This window comes from Muntiacus reevesi, chromosome 2, assembly GCF_963930625.1.
Source record: "Muntiacus reevesi chromosome 2, mMunRee1.1, whole genome shotgun sequence".
NCBI classification, from domain to species: Eukaryota; Metazoa; Chordata; class Mammalia; order Artiodactyla; family Cervidae; genus Muntiacus; species Muntiacus reevesi.
This window is the reverse complement of record NC_089250.1, coordinates 250,854,865-250,877,819: the sequence shown is the minus strand read 5'-3', so window position 1 is coordinate 250,877,819 and position 22,955 is coordinate 250,854,865. Positions and strand designations below refer to the sequence as shown.

Here is a 22,955-nt window from a genome sequence, read left to right as displayed (position 1 = left end):
CAGAGTTTGCTCAAACTCATGTCCTTTGAGTCAGTGATGTCACCCAACTATCTCATCCTCTGTATCCTTCTTTTCCTCTTGCCTTGAATCTTTCCCAGCATCAGGGTTTTTCCCAATGAGTCTGCTCTTTGTATTGGGTGGCCAAAGTATTCGAGCTTCAGCTTCAGTATCAGTCCATCCAATGAATATTCAGGGTTTATTTCCTTTAGGATGGACTGGTTTGAGCTCCTTACTGTTTAAGGGACCCTCGAGATTTTTCTCCAGCACCACAGTTTAAAAGTATCAATTCTTTGGCGCTCAGCCTTCTTTATAGTCCAACAGTCACATCTGTACACGACTACTAGAAAAACCATAGCTTTGACTATATGGACCTTTGTTGGCAAAGTAATGTCTCTGCTTTTTAATATACTGTCTAGGTTTGTCATAGCTTTTCTTCCAAGGAACAAGCATCTTTTAATTTCATGGTTGTGGTTTTAACTTACTTATTAAAGTTTCCAAGAGTAAGCCCTTTTCAGTTAAAAGGCTTAGGTACCAGGAGTCAGAGGACTATAAACAGAATCCTGTGGAACAGTCACATAAATCCAATGGCTATAACAATCATTCTTAATATATTTGTACCCAGTCAAGTGTTAGAATGCATGCTATTGACAAATCTCTTCTAGCCTTTAAGAGAAGATAATACCAGCAATCATTTATTAGGGGATCACTATTTATCAACATTGTGCATTTTACATATATTATCTCATTTATTCTCCAAATATCCCAAAGGGTAGATATTATTATTGCCACTTTGTTCATAAAAATCAAGGCTTAGAATATTAAGTCACCTGTCCAAGGTTATCCAGCTAGTAAAATGGGAGAGCCAGAATTTAACCCAGGCCCATACTCTCAAGCCCATGTTCTTATTAAATGCATTTTAATAAATAAGTCATTCAAGAAAGGGCTTTGAGGAAGACCCCTGAGATATAAAGAAAGAGCTACTGAGGCAAACATGGGCAAGGCCCACCCACGCAGTATTCTAGGAGAGAGTGTGCTTGCCCAAGGCTTATTGACTAGATTCATATTATAAGAAATCTAGAGGTCTGTGTTTTAGGTTTTCATTGCTGCTATAATCAAATAATTTAGTGGCTTAAAACAACACAAATTCATTATGGTACAGTTTCATAGGTCAGAAAGCTGACATGAGTCTCATTGGTCTAAGATCAAAGAGTCAGCAGGGCTGTATTCCCTTCTGAAGATTCTAGAGGAGAATCTACTTCCTTGCCTCTTGGAACTGCTAGAGGCCACCAGCATTCCATGGCCATGGCCTCTGGTCACCATCTTCAAAGCCAGCAATGGTGGGTTGAGCTCTTCTCTGACTGCCATTTCTATTGTTCTTCCATTATCCCATCACCCTTTTCACCACAAAAGAGTTCTCCAATTATAAGAGAACAGGTGATTAGACTAGACACACCTATATAAACCATCATAATCTCCCCATCTTATATACTTTAACTTAATCACATCTACAAAGTCCCCTTTGCTGTGTAAGGTAACAGGTTCCAGGGATTAGGACACAGGTATCCATGGGGATTGGTAGGGAGCATTATTCTCAGTATGATTAAGAGAATAGTGTCACTCAAAGTTTAAACCATGTAACCAGCCTCCTTATTCTAGTTCCATACATGTGAGGCAACTTACTTCAACACTTTAGCTTGCCCTAAAACTTACTTATAGGAGGAGAATGTGCTGTTTGCCGGGGGGTGGTGTGGGGGAGGTGGGTACAATGTCCTATGCCCTGAGCATATACATTTTACATTATACTGACTAATTTTTTTATGAGTCACACATTAGTATCTTTTGAGTGCTGTCAGAATGAGCCAGAATACTTTGGCCAAGAACGGTAGGATTTTGACAAAATCAATATTCTGAATCTTTAAGCTAAAGATCAGAGTTGGGGTATATTTAACAGGTCTATATCTATGATAAAAACAACCATTTGAAAGCCATGTTTAAGAAGCTATACCTATGCATGCAGTTATATGCCACCTTCTTTGGGATTCCCTGGTGGCTCAGATGGTAGAGCAGCTGCCTGCAATGCAGTGCAACCGGGTTTGATTCCTGGGTCGGGAAGATCCCCTGGAGAAGGGAACGGCAATTCACTCCAGTATTCTTTCCTGGAGAATTCCATGGACAGAGAAGCCTGGTGGGCTACAGCCCATGGGGTCACAGAGAGTCTGACATGGCTGAATGACTAACACTTTCACTTTCTGATTTACAAGACTTAATTCAAAAAAGAGAATAATTGTGCTTTTCTGATTGTACCTGTATAATCAATCAAATGGCTTGAAGTAGAATGTCCTTGGAAGGCAGGAGGGAGTTTCAAATCAACAACTTTAAAACTAGGATCGCATTGATAAGTGGTTGCCTAGGGCTGGGAGACTGAGAGAGATTTGGGAGACACTGCTAATGAGTATGGGGTTTTGTTTTGGGAAAATAAAGTGTTCTAAAATTGGTTGTGGTGATGGCTGCATAACTCTGTGAATAACAAAAAAAAAATCATTGCACTCCGTATTTTAAGTGAATGAATTTTATGATATTGAATTATATCTCAATAAAGTTGTTAAAAATGGGTCACAAAGAGAAGGTGGTGAAAGGAGGATCCAATTAAATACTAGGATGAAATGCAGGGGAGTGTCTTATGCAATTTATAATCTTAATGAAGAATCTTCCTTAGCATCTGCTACTTTCCTCTTCTTTCTGTTCGGTACTCTAGCTTTTTAAAGATTCTGCTCTTAGAAAAGTCACAACTTTCCACCTCTTTTCTTTTTTGTTTTTTAGTTTACTAATCAATTAATATACACCAACATACACAGCAAGCTTATTCCAAAAATTATAAACATTATAGAATGTGATTCCAATGTTAACTCCCACTGCTAATGTATGGATGTGAGAGTTGGACCATAAAGAAGGCTGAATGCTAAGGAATTAATGCTTCTGAATTGTGGTGTTGGAGAAGACTCTTGAGAGTCCCTTGGAATGCAAGGAGATCAAACCACTAAATCCAAAAGGAAATCAATCCTGAATATTCATTAGAAGGACTGATGCTGAAGCAAAAGCTCCAATAATTTGGCCACCTGATGTGAAGAGCCGATTCACTTGATGCTGGGAAAGATTGAAGGCAGGAGGAGAAGAGGACGACAGAGGATGAGATGGTTGGATGGCATCACTGATTCAATGGACCTGAGTCTGAGTAAGCTCCGGGAGATGACAAAGGACAGGGAAGCCTAGTGTGCTGCAGTCCATGGGGTCACAAAGAGTGAGACATGACTGAGCGACTGAACAACAAAGTATGAATGAGGGTATGTTCCCATCGTGATCCTCTTTTAGATGCTCATGTTTTGTTATCCTTGTTCTGTGTTGTGTGCTGATTCTCCATATTCCCTAAATCATTCCACATGCCACAATAGACCTGTGCAAGATTCATGTCTCCTTGTATCAAAATTCTCATATTAAATTCAAAGAATTATTGCTCTGTTTTATAGTTGTAACTATTACAGTTCCTAATAGTGACTCCACTGATGTGTACAAAGTTACTGAGTGAGCACTCTGCATTTCTTTTTATCTTCATTCTCTTTCTCAAGAGCAATGATACCCCCTTTATCCAAACACCACAGCAGAGGAAAAACTGCTTGTCAGAAGTCACTAGGTAGTTATGTGGAAGGGCAGGCAAGGTTTTTCATGAAGTTTTCTTATAGTTGGCATGAAAATAATCAACTACTTTTCAAATCATCACTTTGAACAAGTGATGAAGCCATTTCAAAGAAAAAAAACCTTCTTGAGACTGACACATTAAATTTACAGTTTATTTAAATTAATAAAATATTATTACCCAAGCCATAAAAAGGGGTTCCTTCAACCATGAGATGAAATATTTGCCTCATATGAGCTTACATGAAATGATTGTTACTTTTCTACATGAGCATTATAAGAGATCAGTCTCCATTCTCTGACTATCAAAAGAACTGAAGATGCAAACCTTGAGTGTAACTGTGCTTATACATACTGGGTTATCCATAAATCACAAGTCTATCACACTTTGTCATATGATTCCATGAGATAAAATTTATTCCCACATCATGGTATACCTAGTTGATATGCAGAAGGAACTTGATGCTCTATCTACAATTCACACTATTATCCTTGCTTTTAAATATGAAAAACTGACCTTGTAAAACTAAAATACCAAAAATTCAGTTCCTGATATAAACCCACTACCTTTGTCAAATAGTTTATATTATTCATCTTTCCTGGTTTCTGCAAAAAGTAAATATTACAGTTGAAACTGAATACCACTGAATGTTGTTACAAAATACCTTCAGTTCAGTCGCTCCGTCATGTCTGACTCTTTGTGCCCTCATGGACTGCAGCACTCCAGGCCTCCCTGTTCATCACCAACTCCTGGAGTTTACTCAAAATCATGTCCATTGAGTCGGTGATGCCATCCAACCATCTCATCCTCTGTCGTCCCCTTCTCCTCCCGGCTTCAATCTTTCCCAGCATCAGGGTCTTTTCCAATGGCCACATCAGGTGGCCAAAGTATTGGAATTTCAGCTTAGGCATCAGTCCTTCCAATGAATATTCAGGACTGATTTACTTTAGGATTGACTAGCTGGACCTCCTTGCAGTCCAAGGGACTCTCAAGAGTCTTATCCAACACCACAGATCAAAAGCATCCATTCTTTGTCGCTCAGCTTTCTTTATAGTCCAACTCTCACATCCATACATGATTACTGGAAAAACCATAGCCTTGACTAGATGGGCCTTGTTGACAAAGCAATGTCTCTGCTTTTTAACATGCTGTCTAGGTTGGTCATGACTTTTCTTCCAAGGAGTAAGCGTCTTTTAATTTCATGGCTGCAGTCACCATCTGCAGTGATTTTGGAGCCCAAAAAAATAAAGTCAGCCACTGTTTCCCCATCTATTTGCCATGAAGTGATGGGATTGGATGCCATGATCTTAGTTTTCTGAATGTTGAGGTTTAAGATAAGCAATTTATAACACATTTGTAAGTTGGTCAAGATAGTGTTTTAATATACACAGAAATTCATGTTTATATTCTGAGAATCCTTTTACATGATCAAAGGCTGAATTTTCCAAGCAGGCAGATGTAGCTCATTAGATTTGCCGTGGACTGTGAAAGCCACTTGCCAATAGCCTCAAAAGACTATTATTCATTTTAATCTCTCAAAGAGGATAGATCTTTCTTTGACAAACATTAGTGAAAAAACTATGTTTGGGGCTTAGTGATTGGAATAGCTCAGCACAAGGAAATAACAGTGAAACTAAAGACAAATGGAGGAGAAGGAAATGGCAACCCACTGGAGAATCCCATGGACAGAGGAGCCTGGCAGGTTACAGTCCATGGGTTCATGAAGAGTGGGACATGACTGAACCAACTGAGGACGCACACAGCCTTTGTTACATGTAAAATTTACTGAGACCTATATATATCGAGCACAGAAGTGAAGAAAACAAATAAAAATCCTTCCCTTCAAAAAAAAAAAAAATTAATAAAGACAAATGGAGATAGACTGATGTTCTAGCTTTTCACCTTCATAGACCAGAGTTTCCATCTAGGTTTCAAGGGAAAAAAAAAACAAACCAAAACCAAAACACCTGCCCCCCATCTCAAACCCACACAGCAATAACAATGCACTTGCTGCATGCATAATGATCTTGCCATCTGACCTGACAGAACTGTCAGTCTGAAAGGCAAATCCTCTGCATATGATTGAGTTTTGTAATCTCAGCAGGTCAAAACAGAGAACTTAAGGGGCCAATCAAATCAGTTTTGACTGTCAATCACTATCCAAGCAATGGAGTTAATCAGAAAAATCAGGATGACATTCAGAAATTGTCTAAATCCTTGTTCGGGAATCATAAAGACAACTAAGGAAACTCTAGACATTTAAAATTCTGTAGATTTAAACTGAATATTGACATAGCTAGTATATCAAAGATGAAAATGTAACTATCTGGATAATTTGTGCAAATTAAGTAGTCTTGCTCTTCAGGCAGTTTTAAATCTTGATAACTAAATACTCAACTAAATGTTTAGCTGGGTAAATAAAACCTGATGTTAGTTTAGAAGTTATCACTAATAGGGGTTTCAGGGTGCGCTGTTCTGTTTCTTGATTAAGGTGCTAAGTTACATAGTGAAGTGAAGTCGCTCAGTCGTGTCTGATTCTTTGTGACCCCGTGGACTGTAGCCTACCAGGCTCCTCCATCCATGGGATTCTCCAGGCAAGAACACTGGAGTGGGTTACCACTTCCTTCTCCAAGGGATCTTCTCAACCCAGGGATCTAACCCGGGTCTCCCCCATTGGAGGCAGACGCTTTAACCTCTGAGCCAACAGGGAAGTTACATAGGTATCATCAAATTATAAAAATTTACTTAACTATACACTTACAATATATGAATCTTTGTGATCAAAGCAATGTCACATCCTCTAGTCAACTGCCCCATGAATTTAGTCTCTGAGAAAAGTTATAGTATCAAATTCCCATCTAATCTAGATGATCCCTGCTTTATACTTACTTGTTCTTTAGCTTTTCAAGCTAAACAGTTTAAGAATAAACTCAAGTTAGATATATTACAGCAACAGAACATATTTCATTTTATTTGGGCCAATTATCTTTTCACTTATAACAATGAAAATGATTTCTATTCTAAAGTCTTAGGAAGGTATTTTTTTAAATAGTCTTGATAATCATGATACTTTATTCCTGAGAATATCTACCAAACCACAATTCATGCATATTACTCTTTAATAGTCACAAAGTAGTTTGTGAAATATATACATAAGACTGAGTATAATACTTCAGTAATAGTGGGCACTCAAAATATCAATGACAGAGGTAGATCAAGAGATATACTAAGACACTGTCAAAAATATTTAAGGAATATCATGATAGGAAAAAGAATGAAACCCAGATATGAGTTCTAATTTTGCAAAATACTAGTCTTAAACTTAATTCCTTAAAATCCTATATTAGCTTATTATTTTTCTAAGGTAGAATCATTGCTCAAGTTGGTTTAGTTCACTGTATGCACAACTTGGAAACATAAAGGGATCCTTTCCCTTTTTATGAGCCAAGTGTTATACAAATGTGGGATGAAAGGGGCAAAAGAGAAAAAAAAGCATGCTTTTAACATAAAAAATTCACATGTACAATTTTATATATACCATAAGAGTCTCAAAATTATGATAGTATATGAGGCTAAGATAAGTAGTAACTGGCTACATTTCTTAAAAAAAAAAAAAATTTACAGTTATATCCTGTGTTTGTTCTAGAAGCTAAATAATCCAAAAAGGCAAATTCGAAATCAGACTATCGAAAAGGCACAGAATGTAATCTTATTGGTTGATATTTGTTTCTGTTAACAATTTTAAACAGAATTTTAAATTTTGCAACAATTTTAAATTAAATTCAATGAAAGGAGCATTTCTTCCAAAAAGAAAATTTACATTACCCACTATAGCTTAAAATTAATACAATGGGTCAAAATTCTAAGAAAGAAAAGTGGTTAAATTTGGTCTTAACCTTTGGGTAAAATAAATTTTTAAATGCCTGTCTAATATTAATGGCTGTGCAACACTCAGTTTTTCCACATGAGTTATACCTTTTAAAATGTAATTTTAGCAAATCAGCAGCTAATAAGTCCAAAGTTCATCTCACTTCCTCCGTAATATTAACTAGGGTTTCAATGGAATACTCTGCTTAGATTTAGGTTAGTAGCCCAATGTTTTCACATAACCAAAAGCTGAATTAAGTTTTAGTTGGGTCATATGATGATGCCATTGTTGTATCTCAAAAACAGCCAAATCTTGGCAATTTCATGTGTTTTATCTAATACTAGTTTTTTAGACAGTTCAAACTCCAGAAAACAGCAAATACACACAAAAAATTGTTTACATGATGTGAAAATACATGTAAAAAATGTTTCCAAAGGAAACAATTAAATGCAAGGTATAAAGAGAAATAAAGATAGTGGGCTTTATGAGAAGGGGAAAAAAAATCAGGCAGTTCAACAGGTTACTGAAATCCTGGTAGTGATCGATAAATCGACTTCTGCTTCACCTTTTATGAAGAGGCTGTACTTAGCAAATCACTGTGTAAGCTGCCTCAATAACAGGACTCCTGCTATCAAGTTTATGTGAAATGATTCCAACAAAGAAATTAATTTCTTCATGACAAGAAAAGGTTATCCGAAATGGGGAAAACACAGGAGACTGAGCTTTCTGCTAATAAAACAGACAAGTATCAGTCCAGGCGCTGAATTCAGAGCTGTTTTATGCTCTGCAAAATCTGAATTCCCTGTAGCTCATCTACTACCACTGCATTAGAGACATACACATATATACACATGCATGCATATGTAGACACATACTTGCCTGTTACCTGTTTTTGCAAGCTTCCTAGCTTTAGCACTCAAAGTTTCATGATCTAGAAACCCGAGCCGAGGCAAACTGGGAAGATGAGTACCCTGATGTGGAGCTCCCAATCCATGCACCTTGCATGTGTGTGTTTGCGTGTATACACATAACCCCCACACACTCACTGTCCCAAGCCCCCCAAAACGGTTTCCTGTAACTTACAATGAACTTATTAACTCTTTAGAAAATAAGTGGTGTTCTAAAAGTAATCTAAAAGCTGTTACATGTTTTATCGCTATATTAATAAAATAAGTAACTAGCAGTGATCAAATCTGAGAATGTAGAAACAGCCATTCATCACAAGCCATCATACCTACCCTTTCCTAAAAAGTTTCATGCTTCATTCATATGTTGATAAGCATGAACCTCTTACAACTATGCTCTATTTCACAACTATGAGGAAAATCTCTGGCTTTCTATAGGTTCAAATCTCAGCTTCACCACTTACCAACAATGTGACTTTAAGAGAAATTACTTGACCTATCAATTCTCTACTTTCTATTATAGGGTTTTCATGATTATTAAATGATGCAATGTATATAAAATGCTTAGCATAAAATTAATTCTCAATAAAAGTTACTTATTACTATCATTGCTATTAGTATATTGTACAGGTAAGAACTTGCAAGTGCATTGAAGGAGGCAGTCACCCATTCCTGTCTTCTTTGATGGAAACATTTTCTATTAAAAACAACTTATTTCCTTTTATAATATTAAGATTTTCAGAATTATTCTTTCTGAATGCAGAAACTAAGAGAATTCTCAATAGTTTACAAGGTTGTCCTTATAATAAGATTAATTACTTCTTTCATGGAACTTCTTCCAATTACTGAATTTCAATATTGGATATAATAGTACAAGAAGAGAATAAAAATCAAAGTTCCCTGCTACTTTAATAAAGTATAATATTTAATGGGCTAAAATACAGGTGGTAAAGTTCTAACTGTACTAAAAAGAGCAAGTATAAAAATTAAATCAAACTGGAGTCAAATTATAGAGTTTGAGGAAATCTTTACAATCATCTAATCCAATGCCCTCATTTTATAAGACCCAGAAAAGGTGATTTGTCCCATGTTATATGGCCAGAATCAGAAATAATAAAAGAATTCAAGTCTCTTGACACCTACTGCAATTATCTGTTAATATGCTTTTCTCCAAATCACAAGGAAAATCATGAGACAAATTCCTTTTCCAAAATTTCTAATAGAAATTATCTTCGAAAACATAAAGATAATTACAGGGAAATGTGACGAGAAAGATGAAGGAAAAATAACTAGTATTGGATTGGCCGAGAAGTTCCTTTGGTTTTTTTAGATAAAAGTAAAAGACACAGTTTTTGTTTTCACCAAGAACTTTATTGGACAACACATTCACCATTTTGTTCCACTACTTTCTACCATTATGAAGACAACTCCATAATTCAATCTTCCCAAAACCTTTCTATCCTTTTGAGCAAAGAACTATTCCAAGTGCCTTTTACAATCTTCCAGAAAACTGAAATTCTTCCATTAAGAGACTTCTGTAAAGATAGAAATAAATAGAAATCCAAAGGTACAATTTCTGGTGAATACAGAAGATGAATCAGAAGTTCCTAGTCAAGTAACAGTTTTGCCTGGTCATCAAAAAAACATGCAGTCTTGCAGTATCCTGATGGAACATGTGTTTTCTTCTGACTAATTTTGAATGCTTTTTGTCATGTGCCACTTTAATTTGGTCTAATGGGAATAGTACTTGTTGGAATCAATCGTTTGGTTTTCCAGAAGGAGCTCATAATAGAGGACTCACTTCCAATTCTACTGTATATACAACATCACCTTTTTGGATGAAGATTGGACTTCAGTGTGGTTGGTGGTGGTTCATTTTGCTTGTCCCATGATCTCTTCAGTTCCACATTATTGTACAGTATTTACTTTTCATCACCCATCAGAGTTTGTTTTAAAAATGGAACATTTTCATTAAGTTTAAGTGGAGAATTGCATGCAGAAATGAGACCAAGAAATTAAGAAGGTTTTTTCACTTATGTGAAAGCCAAACATTAAAGTAAATAACATAACCAAGCTGGTACAAATGATTTCCAATTTCTGACTTGGACATTTTGAGTACATTTTGAGAGCTATCTCCTTCATGGTGTAACACTGACTGTTCTCGATTAATGTTCGAGTGATTGCTATCAACTTCAACTGGTCTACTTGACAGTGGAACAATGTCCAGTGAGAAATCTCCAGCATGAAACTTTGCACACCACTTTTGACATGTTCCATCAGTCACAGCACCTTCTCCATACACTGAACAAACCTTTTTTTTGTGCGTTTCAGTTGTGTTTTCATCTTTCTTGAAATAATAAAGCATAATGTGCCCAAAACATTACTTTTTCCTTCCACCTTCAATATTAAAATTGCTACACAAAATTCACCAGTTTTGTGAAGTTTTTTTTTTTTTAATGAACACTGATATGACAGCTGTCACAATACAATCTAACAAAATTGTTTCACATGAAGTTAAAGATATCTAAGCACTACTAGAGTTATCTGATAGGAAAAGCCAAAGAAACATTTTGGCCAACCCAATATTATGTCATAGAAAATATACTTTGAAGTCTAACAGAGCCAGCTCTGTCATTTCTCCCTTCTGCAACAACAGCCAAAGTACTTACTCTGTCTGATCTTCAGGTTCCTCATTTGTAAAGTAGGAATAATACCACCTAGAACAAATAACATATAAAAATGATTAGAACAGTACAAGTTGGGAGTCACACTACCAAACTTAGAATTTTAAAACACAACCTACTTGTTTGACCAAGTTATATAACATTTTTGAGCCACATAAAGTACTTAAGCACAGAACATGAGATATAAAAATTGCACCAAGTTTTAATTTTATCAATACTATATATAAATCACCAGGCACTTAGTTGGTAGTGAATAATAGAAATAACTACCACCACCAAAACACCTGCTTTTAAAAATAAAATAGATGACAAAGATAACATGCTTTATAAAATTCAGTGTCATCTATCTTAAAATATGCCTACATATATAAAGCTCATTAGATTGGGATTAAATGTCAATTTTTATAAGTACATTAAGAAAGAGAGTTCCAGAAAAACATCTACTTCTGCTTTATTGACTATGCCAAAGCCTTTGACTGTGTGGATCACAACAAACTGTGGAAAATTCTGAAAGAGATGGGAATAACAGACCACCTGACCTGCCTCCTGAGAAATATGTATGCAGGTAAAGAAGCAACAGTTAGAACTGGACATAGAATAACAGACTGGTTCCAACTTGGGAAAGGAGATTGTCAAAGCTGTATAGTCACCCTGCATTTAACTTATATGCAGTGTTCATCATGTGAAATGCCAGGCTGGATGAAGCACAAGCTGGAATCAAGATGGCCAGGAGAAATATCATAACCTCAGATATGCAGATGACACCACCCTTATGGCAGAAAGCAAAGAACTAAAGAGCCTCTTGATGAAAGTGAAAGAGGAGAGTGAAAAAGTTGGCTTAAAACTCAACATTCAGGAAACTAAGATCATGGCATTTGGTCCCATCAGATCAGTTCAGCTCAGTTCAGTCACTCAGTCGTGTCTGACTCTTTGTGACCCCATGAATCACAGCACGCCAGGCCTCCCTGTCCATCACCAACTCCAGTTTACTCAAACTCATGCCCATCGAGTCGGTGATGCCATCCAGCCATCTTATCCTCTGTCGTCCCCTTCTCCTCCTGCCCCCAATCCCTCCTAGCATCAGAGTCTTTTCCCATGAGTCAACTCTTCACATGAGGTGGCCAAAGTACTGGAGTTTCAGCTTCAGCATCAGTCCTTCCAATGAACACACAGGACTGATCTCCTTTAGGATGGACTGGTTGGATCTCATTGCAGTCCAAGGGACTCTCAAGAGTCTTCTCCAACACCACAGTTCAAAAGCATCAATTCTTTGGCACTCAGCTTTCTTCACAGTCCAACTCTCACATCCATACATGACCACTGGAAAAACCATAGCCTTGACCAGGCGGACCTTTGTTGGCAAAGTAATGTCTCTGCTTTTTAATATGTTATCTAGGTTGGTCATAACTTTCTTTCTAAGGAGTAAGCGTCTTTTAATTTCATGCCTGCAGTCACCATCTGCAGTGATTTTGGAGCCCCCCAAAATAAAGTCTGACACTGTTTCCACTGTCTCCCCATCTATTTCCTATGAGGTGATGGGACCAGATGCCATGATCTTAGTTTTCTGAATGTTGAGCTTTAAGCCATCTTTTCACTCTCCTCTTTCACTTTCATCAAGAGACTTTTCAGTTCCCCTTCACTCTCTGCCATAAGGGCGGTGTCATCTGCATATCTGAGGTTGCTGATATTTCTCCCAGCAATCTTGATTCCAGCTTGTGCTTCGTTCAGCCCAGCATTTCTCATGATGTACTCTGCATATTAGTTAAATAAGCAGGGTGACAATATACAGCCTTGACATATTCCTTTTCCTATTTGGACCCAGTCTGTTCTTCCATGTCCAGTTCTAACTGTTGCTTCCTGATCTGCATACAGGTTTCTTAAGAGGCAGGCAGGTGATCTGGTATTCCCATCTCTTTCAGAATTTTCCACAGTTTATTGTGATCCACACAGTCCAAGGCTTTGGCGTAGTCAATAAAGCAGAAATAGATGTTTTTCTGGAACTCTCTTGCTTTTTTGATGATCCATTGGATATTGGCAATTTGATCTCTGGTTCCTCTGCCTTTTCTAAAACCAGCTCGAACATCTAGAAGTTCATGGTTCATGTATTGCTGAAGCCTGGCTTGGAGAATTTTGAGCATTACTTTACTAGCATGTGAGATGAGCGCAATTGTGCGGTAGTTTGAGCTTTCTTTGGGATTGCCTTTCTTAGGGATTGGAATGAAAACAGACCTTTTCCAGTCCCATGGCCACTGCTGAGTTTTCCAAATTTGCTGGCATGTTGAGTGCAGCACTTTCAGCGCATCATCTTTCAAGACTTGAAATAGCTCAACTGGAATTCCATCACATCCACTAGCTTTGTTCATAGTGATGCTTTCTAAGGCCCACTTGACTTCACATTCTAGGATGTCTGGCTCTAGGTGAGTGATCACAGCATCATGATTATCTGGGTCATGAAGATATTTTTTGTACAGTTCTTCTGTGTATTCTTGCCACCTCTTCTTAATATCTTCTGCTTCTGTTAGGTCCATACCATTTCTGTCCTTTATCAAACCCATCTTTGCCTGAAATGTTCCCTTGGTATCTCCAATTTTCCTGAAGAGATCTCTAGTCTTTCCCATTCTATTTTCTTCCTCTATTTCTTTGCACTAATCGCTGAGGAAGGCTTTCTTATCTCTCCTGGCTATTCTTTGGAACTCTGTATTCAAATGGGAATATCTTTCCTTTTCTCCTTTGCTTTTCGCTTCTCTTATTTTCACAGCTATTTGTAAGGCCTCCTCAGACAACCATTTTGCCTTTTTGCATTTCTTTTCCATGGGGATGGTTTGATCCCTGTCTCCTGTACAATGTCATGAAACTCTGTCCATAGTTCATCAGGCTCTCTGTCTATCAGATCTAGTCCCTTAAATCTATTTCTCACTTTCACTGTATAGTCATAAGGGATTTAATTTAGGTCATACCTGAATGGTCTAGTGGTTTTCTCTACTTTCTTCAGTTTAAGTCTGAATTTGGCAATAAGGAGTTGATGATTTGAGCCACAGTCAACTCCTGGTCTTGTTTTTGCTGACTGTATAGAACTTCTCCATCTTTGGTTGCAAAGAATATAGTCAATCCGATTTTGGTGTTGACTATCTGGTGATGTCCATGTGTAGAGTCTTCTCTTGTGTTGTTGGAAGAGGGTGTTTGCTATGACCAGTCCTATCACTTCATGGCAAATGGGGATGGGGAAACAGTGGAAACTGTGACAGACTTTATTTTTTTGGGCTCCAAAATCACTGCAGATAGTGACTACTGCCACGAAATTAAAAGACGTTTGCTCCTTGGAAGAAAAGCTATGACTAACCTAGACAGCATATTAAAAAGCAGAGACATTACTTTGTCGACAAAGGTCCATATAGTCAAAGCTATGTTTTTTTCAGTAGTCATGTATGGATGTGAGAGTTGGACTATAAAGAAGCACTGAAGAACTGATGCTTCTGAACTGTGGTGTTGGATAAGCCTCTTGAGAGTCCCTTGGACTGCAAGGAGATCCAACCAGTCAATCCTAAAGGAAATCAGTCCTGAACATCCATTGGAAGGACTGATGCTGAAGTTAAAGCTCCAATACTTTGCCTACCTAATGCGAAGAACTGACTCATTAGAAAAGACCCTGATGCTGGGAAAGACTGAAGGCAGGAGAAGGGGATGGTTGGATGATATCACCGACTTGATGCACATGAGTTTGAGTAAGCTCCAAGAATTTTTGATGGACAGGGAAGCCTGGCGTGCTGCAGTCCACAGGGGTCACACAGACACGTGTCTGTGAGTTGGACACGACTGAGTGACTGAACCGACTGACTGATATTGTAAGTATCAAGTAAATAATTCTATAGTGACATATTTAAGGAAATCTGTTGCTTTCAGAGTATTAAATTTTAAACCTCTCAGTTCACAAGTCAGAAAACATGATATAAAGTCAGAAGTTAGGTAATAGCAGAAGTATTACAAACAATGAAATAAAGATAAAATTATAGTATCAGTACATTTGAAAATCTGTAGAAGACTCTATATAGAAAAAACCATATGTTTATTATGACATGGTTTTCATAAGTTCCTAATCAAAAATATAATAAAAGGAAAAGAAACAGTAGAAAAATACATTCAACATATCACGATTTAAGAGAATCAATTCCCCGGTGATTAGAAAAGATCTATCTCTGAACTGGGTGGAAAGGCATGATTTCTAAATCCAAAGGGAAATTAAAACCACAAAGTTTAAACAAAACAGCATGAAAAAAAAATCAATACCTCACAAAATAAAAAGGAATAATTTAGTTTTCAGCTTTCTCTTTACAAAAATTCTATTTTTAGATCTGATACAGTGGTTTAAGATGCTATCATGTCTTCAAGCTCTAGTTGTAGGAAAATACCTGTTTATCTCTGCTACTTTTAAAGGTAAATAGTAGATTTTGTATTTAAGTTACATTGTGGAATACTTCAGAGTAACCTTATGCCAAAATGGCACATTTCTGAGGGACGCAAAGGTATTCAATAAAAAGCTTTTAAAGGCATATTTTTAAACTTGCAGCAGGAAAGCTTTTCTGTGTCAAGACAGTAATTCTTTTAACAGCATTGATCAAAATGTCATTCTTTTATGAGTGTACAATACCTTTTAATGGCATACAACAAGCCATTAGGGTTATACACCTCTGTACAGCAGACAGCTTACTGGAAAAAAGGGAACACTGGCCAAGATACAGTCAGTAGGTTTTATGCTCCTAACAGGCAACCTTTTCCCCCCTAGCTGCTTCATTGTGAAGTCCACAACTGAAATTATCCAAAGATTAAGTGTAAGCTCTCTTCACTTCTGTAATTTAGAAGCATTTTCACAGAGGCATAAACTGCAGGGTCTAAACTGTATCTTTGCAGATACCATGGGATGGCCTTGAAAACTGCCTCTCACCAAGGGCCAGTGAGAAATTATTCATGAAGATTAGAAAAGAATGACGGTTTTATTTACTTTGCTACTTTCTGGGGAAAGAAGAAAGTGAATTTATTTTTTTATTTTTATTTTTTTAGTGGAGCGCAGTTTATTACACCGGCGGGCCCAAGGCAGAGTCTCCTCTTAGCCAAGGACCCTGTCCAGCATTTGTGAAAATCTTTTATACCCCATGTGTACGTGTCCAAGCCCACCACCTCAATTCCCTTGAGACTTACATAAACAAAGGCAGGGTAAATACAACTACAATAACCCCATCAATCCCGTGTTATGTGTTCAAACAGTCAATAATCAATCAGCCCGCAGTTACATTCCAAACAGTTAATAACCGATAAGCCTGTGCTTACATTCTGATAGATAGTGTCCGGAGGCAGGGGTGATTAGTGTCTGTTTTCTCTTAGGTGATGAGTAACCTGGATATGATCTTCAAGGTTCCCCTGTCCGGAGGGGGTCTTATCCTTCCATTGTCGTTCCCACAGGCACTAAGCAGAGAGTTCAGAGTCCACTGGAGAGGCAGCCGAGCACGATCAGCATGGACAGGCCTGAGATGGAGTCCAGGCCCTATGAATTCCTTCTTCATTTCCCCCTCTTGATGCTCTTAGTTTCCATAATGAGCATCATTCATTGAGATATATTGTACCTTAGCCCTCCTGCCACCCATATGAGAGAATGCTATCAACCTCTGGGTTACAAAATTCACAAGACATTATAGGAAGCAGGGCCCATAGAGCAGTATGATTAAGATTACTATAACAGTTACAATGGTTTTCCACCAGTCTCCCTTTACCCAGGAGAGAACTGAAGTCCAAAAGGGAATATTTTCATTAGACATGGCTTTCACTTGATTTTGCATATCCTTCAAGGCAGTAGATACATTTCCAGACAGGTCAGGGATATACACACAACATTCAACTTTAATTACGGCGCAAGTCCCTCCTTGGGCTGCTGTGAGTATGTCTAATGCCATCCTATTTTGAATTACTGCCTTCCTCATCTGAATTTGTTCCTCGTTCAAAGCTTGAATGGCTTTTGTACTGTCTAAGAGGGCCTGTTTAGTGAAATTAGTTAAGGCCTCTACCTTAACCATTATATCCGTTGTCCCTACAGAGGGTACAAACAAGGCAGCAAGATAGTCATACCATTGGAACACAGATCGTGTCCATCTTGCATGCAGATAAGGCAGGTTTACTGGAGGCTGGTGCAGGCTAGGCTTAATTCTGCCATGGGCAAAAGCAAATCCTAATGTGCAACGCTGCACCCAGCCAACTGGTAACCATGGCCATAAGTTAAGCCCACAGAGCCACTGGGTCCCATTGGGGGCTACCCAGCACATTCCAGGATTATATTTCCAGTCGGAAACAGGCCACTGAACAGATTGATTGGGGTGATAGGTAACTTCCAAGATTTGTTTACATTGTTCAGGGGGCAAATAACCCATATATTTTAATTCTTTTGGGTCTAGGGGGTGGTCTCCAAATCCAACTTTCTCTTCTTTTTGTTCCCAGCAAATAGTAGCAGGGGTAATCAACTGTCCTTTCTCAGGAGTCATCCAGACATGTTCATCCCAGACCTAGTAGTATTGCTCAAGGTACCGGGAGGCCTGTCCCCCTTTTGTAAAGAACCCTTCTCCTTTTTATTTTTCACATATGAGGTATAAGCCTTTGTTACTTCTGTAAGGCTGGTGTTCATGTTAAATGTAACCCTATGTCCCTGGCCCATTGATGGCTTCTTTTTACACCAGGAGAGCAAAGAAAGGTTATGGTTGGTGAGAGAGAGGAACAGAGTGGCGATACCCACCAGGGGAGTCTGTCCATTACTGACAGGGGCATAGCCCCACATACCCAACAGTTGGCGGAGTTGTGGTGCACGAGATGAAGACGCTGTACTGTGCAGGAGCAGTGGTCAGGTTCAGAATTGCATCGGTGAGGCCGAGCAGCAGGAGTCGTTTACCCAGCTCCATCCTGTAGAGGGCTCGTTCGGGACCTCGTTTTCTTCTTCCTCCTCAGAATGATCTTGGTTTCCTATGGGTCGGTGGGGTCCTTCTGGGTGGTCCACTTGGCGTCCTCCGGGTCAGCGTGGTATGCCTTCTTTGCTCTGGTGTGATGGATCAAGGGACAATACCTGCAACTTTAACTGAGGCAAATTTGTTGACACCTGTTTTATTATGGGAGGAGGCCTCCCATACACAATTTCGTATGGAGAATAGCCTTGGGACTGTGGGGTCATCCTGAGTCTGAGCAGAGCCGTCAGAAGCAAGTCCACTCAGGAGCAGTCAGTCTCTTTAAGTGTCTGGTTGGTTCATTCCACCATCTCAGAACTCTGGGCCTATATGCAGTGTGCAGTTTCCATTTGATGTTTAAAGTTTTGCTTACTTGTTGTACTAAATCAGCTGCAAAAGCCGGGCCATTGCCTGATCCAATGCTGGTAGGAAATCTAAATCTGGGAACCATTTCCCTAAGCAGCCACCAGGCTACTTCTGATGCTCTTTCAGTCCAGGTAGGAAAAGTTTTTACCTATCTCAAGAATGCACATACCATGACCAGCAGATAATGGTAGCGTCGGTGAGGTTTCATTTCAGTGAAGTCCACTCCCGGGTGTTCAAGGGGCAGCATGCCTTTCAGTTGAATACCCAGAGGATTTTGTCTGAATACCCGAGAGGCAGCATTAACCTCCTCTTTATAGAATGTGCCTTCTTTTTCAACACCCGGTAACCTGCTTCCATCAACAGCTGGAGCAGTGCATTTGTCCCTTTTCAGCATTTTTCCTTGGTCTCAGGCAGCCAGCAGCAGTTCATCCCCGTATTGTAGGAGCTGACATCCATACTCTTCCGGATGGAATGAGTCCAGATCAGAAGCCAAGGCTTCTCCAAAGATGGCTGTGGAGTTAGCCTTTGTTATCTGGTGCTCCCGACTGGATCTTCCCATTCAAAGGCAATGATGGGCTGTGATGCGGGAGAGGCAGGTTCGCTTGGGCGGTTCGGTTGGAGCTGGATCCTGGAAGTGTTGGCCAGAGGCTTCTGTCACCGGGATCGGAGCCTGCCCAAACGGCAGCTCTACGAACTCCGGGAAAGCTGGCGGAGGAGCAGTGGCTGTTGCAGAAACTTCACCTGGCCCTGGATCGGGCATTAAGGCGGCCTCCGGTCCTGGTGGAGCACTGGGAGGCAGGCGCGTCATTATCCAGCATGGGGGAGGGGTCAGGTCATCCCCGTCCAAATCCTTCTCAGACCTTCTTCTACTTTTCCTTTTTGTTCTGTCTGCGAAGTTCTCAGTACCCTATGTACTTCTGATGTTTCCACTCAGTGACACTTAAATTGCCACTCTGCCTCCTTCCTAATTGGGGAGAGAAGAGCCTTACCTGACAGACCCCAGAGGGAGAAGGGGGTTCGGCGTGTCTTCACCTGCCGGTCAGCACAGCTGAACCAGAACATCACATGGTCCGAGACTGTTTCTCCCTTAAAGTCCATTCTGCCTTGGTGGGCTTGATCAGGTGCGGATGAAAACACAGATGGGTTAAATATCTCATGTCCCAGGCCATCTCCGGAAAAGCCAATTCATACTCACTTCTGTATCCCCCTCCTTCTAGCCTAACAATTCCGAGGGGGTCAAGAATTTCACAGCAGACGGGACACCTCCTGGGGGAGGGCAGAATACGAGCATACACGGACCAGTTTCTTATCCTAAGAATCCCCTGGCGATCGCTTGGTAATAATTTTCCCCGAGACGGCGTGGACACACCTCCTAAATGTCCTTCACAAATTTCCTTCCTAAACCCTAGCACGCTCGTCGACCTGTGTACCAAGCAATCGCCACCTGCCTATTCCAGGCTCCTGTGGGTCCCCGCTCCTTCTAGTCCCTCCCAGGGGGGTGATCAGGCCCCCTCTTCCACCCTGCTGGGTGGGTTCCTCCTCCCCTGAGCGCTCAGTTTCCCTGCTGCCGTCCACTACCTGCTGACGTGAAAGGTCCGGGCGTTGAAAAGCAGAATCCTTCCAGAGGGGCGAGGCGCCTTCCCCCCTCTAGGAGATTCAAGCTACAAAGCCTCGGGGTGGCCTCAAATGAGACCTGTCTCCTCAAAGCGAGGAGTTTCCCGGCCAATGCACCAAATGTTATAGCCATGCTTTCCGGGAAACAGACTCACTCAGAAGGACAATGCAGATAGTGGAGTGCAGTTTATTACACCGGCGGGCCCAAGGCAGAGTCTCCTCTTAGCCAAGGACCAAGAAAGTGAATTTAAAAAGTGTTATGAGATAAAATCACTTTTCATATTTATTTATAAAGCCAAATAGTAAAGGAACATTAAACTTATAAAATATTTTACCATAAAATATCTATCTTCATCAACTAACGTTGATTAGGTAATTTTTCGTAAAGGAAAACTATTTAAAAATCATCTTAAAACAAGTCCTCGTCTTTGGGACATTCAGGCTTTAGGAGAGAAAATAAATTCTGAAATTACTTATAAAACTTAATCACATGATTATACAAACTCACACAAAAAAACTTTCATCAATTTACTAAATTTCTAACCATGCAGGAAATGAAGAGCTACGGGATAGAACATAAACAGAAAGGGAAATCATTCCTGCTTTTCATGGTAAACCTTTACGTGTTTTTCACTGTTAAAGCTAATATGACTTGAGTATAAGTAAATTCTTAGAATAACATAAATATCCCAGATATTAATATATTGACTGTAGCCTAAATTTCTACCTTCTGAAAACTATTCAAGGCCTTTACAGAGCTTAAAAAAATGTTACTGGTAATAACTGTAATTATTACAGTCCAGCACCAAAAGATAAAACTCAACCTTACAGACAATATCAGATGAATCTCATAAAGCTTTTCCCTAAAAGAAAGTTTAAAACGTAGAAGAATCTATCTCCTTTTAAAGGTGTGAGTGTGTAGGCAAGGGTGTGGGTATGTGGATGTATAGTGGAAAGACAATGGTAAGAAAATAAGAAAGGTTTCTTTCCAAATTTTATCAAATTTTCAGGCAATGTAGAGAACAAGAATATCTGCACTGGCTGCATCATTGTGAAAGTCACTCAGTTATGTCCAACTCTTTTTGACCTCATGGACTATACAGTCCATGGAATTCTCTAGGCCAGAATTCTGGAGTGGGTAACTGTTCCCTTCTCCAGGGGATCTTTCCAACCTAGGGATCGAACCCAGGTCTCCCTAATTGCAAGCGGATTCTTTACCAGCTGAGCCACCAAGGAAGCCCCACTCTTTGTGACCCCATGGACTATAATGAAAACAATTGAAATGCAAAGTAACAAACAAAGACATTTTAAAATCATCCCAGTTGATAAGAATAGTTAAAAAAAAAAAAAAAGAAGTACAAATACAAAAATCTATATGAAAGTGAAAATTCAGAGAAGGCGGTGGTGTGCTGAATCTGCTTTTGTCCATTTTAAACAGAGTTAAGATGTACAGATCTGGCTTGGAATGAAGGAAAGAAGACAAATAAAAATACCACCTAAGAGTCTAACAAGAGGTTGTCCACCCAAGAAGCTGAGAACTTGGTTACTCCCTCAAAGTAAAGGTGATCCAAGAGTCTGGGTTTAAGGGACTATAAGGAAAGCTGTCTTGGAAATGAGCAAAACAGGAGAAAAAAGAGCAACAAGTTGCAACCACAATCTAGCACTCAACTAAATGTACGAACCAAATTCACATCACCTGAATGGGTCCAAATAAATAAACAAACATAAAATGGCATGCAACTAGTCACATTCCAAGAAGCCAGAATGCAACAAACACAAATGTTAACTGGTGGAACAAACTTATTAAATACACAAGTAAACAAGGCACTGTGAAAGAGAATCAGTAAAAACAAACTTATAAGGATTTCATTTCTTGGAATTATCACAAATAGATTATATAAAACCCTGTTTAATATGTTTACAATAATTTTTAAAGGGAAAAAACATCTTCACAGAACACGGGAAAAAAAACCAAAAACGACATAAAATGTTCACAAGACATTTGTACAAATTAAATACACAGTAGTTGAAATTTTAAAACCTAGTCAAGAGGTTTTCACACATTATCTCAGTAGAGACTAACCCTTCCCAGTAAAAAAATAGCTATAGAAAGTAGGTAAAATATGGAAAACAACAATGTGAAGGTATTAAAGAGCTACCAAAGGCAGTCAAGAAGTATAAAAGAGAAGTTTAGAAAGCTAAGCTCAACTTTCAGCATGGGCTTTATTAAGTCATTTGTCAATCCTCAGACAGGAGGCAGAGACGCTAAGCAGAACTGTTAGTAGTAGTCACATATAGGAGAAAAAAATTTTGTTTCAGCACTGAGGCTTCCCTGGTGGCTCAATCGGTAAAGAATCCACCTGCAATGCAGGAGACTGCCTGCAATTCAGGAAACAAGAGTTTGATTCCTGGGTGGGGAAGATCCCCTGGAGAAGGAAATGGCAACCCACTTCATAATTCTTGCCTGGAGAATCCTATGGACAGAGAAGACTGGTGGGCTACAGACTATGGGGTCGCAAAGAGTTGGACATGACTGAAGCAACTTAGCACGCATGCACACATGTCTTAGGGAAGCACAGCTTCTAGGGGAGAGGACAGTGAATGACTTAAAAGTAATATTATTTGGATGTTTGGTGGTAAGGAGAAAGAAGAAAGCAAGAGAGAAATAAAAAATGAGCCTTCAGAAATAAAAGGAAGCACAAAATTAAAGAAAGGAAAACCTTTTCACCTTCCAAACAAATGCACCATAAATTTAAAATACTTCCCTTCATTATAGAAACAGAATAGGGTGCTTTTGAACTAAGAAACCTTGTAAACCCTCTCACAACTTTCTATACAAACTAGTATCACTGG

The 22,955-nt window shown here is 39.1% G+C and overlaps 1 long non-coding RNA gene across 1 annotated transcript in view; it reads right to left on the bottom strand.

Moving 5' to 3' along the window:
* The window catches only part of LOC136158724 (uncharacterized), a 168,863-nt gene that overhangs the window by 139,694 nt on the left and 6,214 nt on the right, over window positions 1-22,955 (bottom strand). The window contains exon 2 of the long non-coding RNA XR_010661367.1: window positions 11,134-11,181. This is a non-coding gene — a long non-coding RNA (uncharacterized lncRNA). The remainder of the gene's footprint in view (window positions 1-11,133; window positions 11,182-22,955) is intronic.